Here is a 2,729-nt window from a genome sequence, read left to right as displayed (position 1 = left end):
GCACAACATCTCATCAGTTTTCTCACCATCACATTCCTCTCGCCGATGATCACCAGGGTGATGTGTGCCACAGATAAACACATAAATTGGGACAAGGTGTGAGGCAAAAACACTGAGTACTGTCAATATTTAAATACTGTGGCGACACTCAGAACACTTCCTTTTGTTGCGCAGTACTGTGGCTACCAATGGTATTTTGTGACTCTCTCTGCCTTGGTTAAATTACGTTTCTTTGCTCTGTTTTTTTTCTCTGGCAAACTTTAGGTCCTGTTAACACAACAATCCATTAAAATGAGTTTTTTCACCACTTTTATTAACAACATGACAATGTTTTAATTAAAATCAAAGTTCACATAGTAACAGTAGAGACATGAAAATGGTTAGTGTTATGTTCCTTGAAATTCAACAAGATGGGGCAACACTTCCTGCTTATAATATGGAGGATAACAATGAGAACTTTGTTGGAGAACTGGTGCTAAATTTAAAAGAGTCAGCAGCACAAGTCAGTACTGCGGAATTCGCCATTGTTATTGTTGATATCTTCGTCTTCCGTAGGATTTAAACTTGTCGGCAGCCATTATGTTGTGAGCGTGCGCATTAATATGTAATGATTTCAGTCATACCGCCCATAAACCAGGGCTTCCCCGTGAAGGTTCAGTTTTTCCCGTCAACATCACAACAGAGACCGATACATTTTCAAACCATTAAACTCTGGAACCCGTTTTCAAATTGAGCCATTTTCAGAGAAAACGTGTGCCAGTGAGATGTAAACGAACAGTACAAACACAACTATATTTTTCAGTGTTCATCAGAAAACGAAGTAAACAGTAAACAGGACCTCAGTCTAGCCTTGATGTTCATTTAGACAGCACAAGTTTCTCCTTAAATATCTCCTATAGACATTAAACTTGTGGAATCACTTTCTGATTGTCCAGGCATACACTTTCACATCAACAATAGCAAGAGCCGACTGCAGATCTCTTTATGACATTTCAGGGGTTTTGCAGAGTTCTTTTAGCATCTTGCGGCCTGCTTTCAGGGTTCACAAATTTGACTTTGACTTTCCACTTTGCTCTCAGTGTACAGACATTTTAAATATAAAACATTTATTGTTGTGTAAATATGTATTTATAATTGCCCTGCGATGGACTGGAAACCTGTCCAGGGTGTACCCCGCCTCTCGCCCGTAGACTGCTGGAGATAGGCACCAGCTTCCCCGCGACCCACTATGGAAGAAGCGGTAGAAAATGACAGACTGAGAGACTGACTGTATTTATAATGTTTGTACAAAAGAAGAACACAATGCTGAGTAACTATGTTCTAATAATGTGCACAGTCTGGTTGATTTTAGTAATTTTATTGAGAATAAGAGGTCTCTCAATTTATTCCTCACCAGAAATTACATTTTTTTTAAATTGAACAGAAAATTTAAAGGTCTTTATAACTTACATTGTTTATTTTTACGACATGTATTTCTCAAGTATTAACATCCAAACAGTGAAATGATAAAAAGTTAGAAAATGTTAGAAAAAGAAACAGGCTATCATAGGGTGTCCTCTTTATTTCATGTGACCGCATGTTTTCTCCTATCTGTCTGTTTGAGTTTAATGCAATTTCTCTAAGAAATTCTGTATTGTTGATTTATTGTGTGCTATTTAGTATACTAATATAAAGACAATAAATTGATATGATGATGTGAATAAGTAGTAAATAATTTTAAAACCAACCAAATTACATATGTGTAATGATTTACACATAAAAAGCATTTGAAATGTTTCTATAAATAAAATTAGAACCAAGCTACATATTTGATAGATTTTTTTTTACGTGTCCTGTCTGGTAGAGTAGCAATCAGAATTGCAAAACTGCTACACCTGCAGAAAGAGAGAGAGAAAACCAGAGAGACAAACAACAAACGCATATATAACAACAACCACGCTACTGAAAACGAATTACTAATTAACACAAAATGTATTTAGTGGCAACCACAGCTCAATATAGAGTATATCAGTATATCTGTGTATCAGTAAACACCTGAATCCAAACGCCTGTGGTTGTATATGTGATATACACTCACTGGCCACTTTAGGTACACCTTGCTAGTACTGGGTTGGACCCCCTTTCGCCTTCAAAACTGCCTTAATCCTTCGTGGCATAGATTCAACAAGGTACTGGAAACATTACTCAGAGAGTTTGGTCCATATTGACATGATAGCATCACACAGATGCTGCAGATTTGTCGGCTGCACATCCATGATACGAATCTCCCGTTCCACCACATCCCAAAGGTGCTCTATTGGATTGAGATCTGGTGACTGTGGAAGCCATTTGAGTACAGTGAACTTATTGTCATGTTCAAGAAACCAGTCTGAGATGATTCGTGCTTTATGACATGACTCGTTATCCTGCTGGAAGTAACCATCAGAAGATGGGTACACTGTGGTCATAAAGGGATGGACATGGTCAGCAACAATACTCAGGTAGGCTATGGTGTTGAACCGATGCTCAGTTGGTAGTAAAGTTCCCAAAGCGTGCCAAGAAAATATCCCCCACACCATTACACCACCACCACCAGCCTGAACCGTTGATACAAGGCAGGATGGATCCATGCTTTCATGTTGTTGACACCAAATTCTGACCCTACCATCCGAATGTCGCAGCAGAATCAGACCAGGCAGCGTTTTTCCAATCTTCTATTGTCCAATTTTGGTGAGCCTGTGTGAATTGTA

This window comes from Girardinichthys multiradiatus, chromosome 13 (assembly GCF_021462225.1).
Source record: "Girardinichthys multiradiatus isolate DD_20200921_A chromosome 13, DD_fGirMul_XY1, whole genome shotgun sequence".
NCBI lineage: Eukaryota > Metazoa > Chordata > Actinopteri > Cyprinodontiformes > Goodeidae > Girardinichthys > Girardinichthys multiradiatus.
This window is presented reverse-complemented; position numbering follows the sequence as displayed.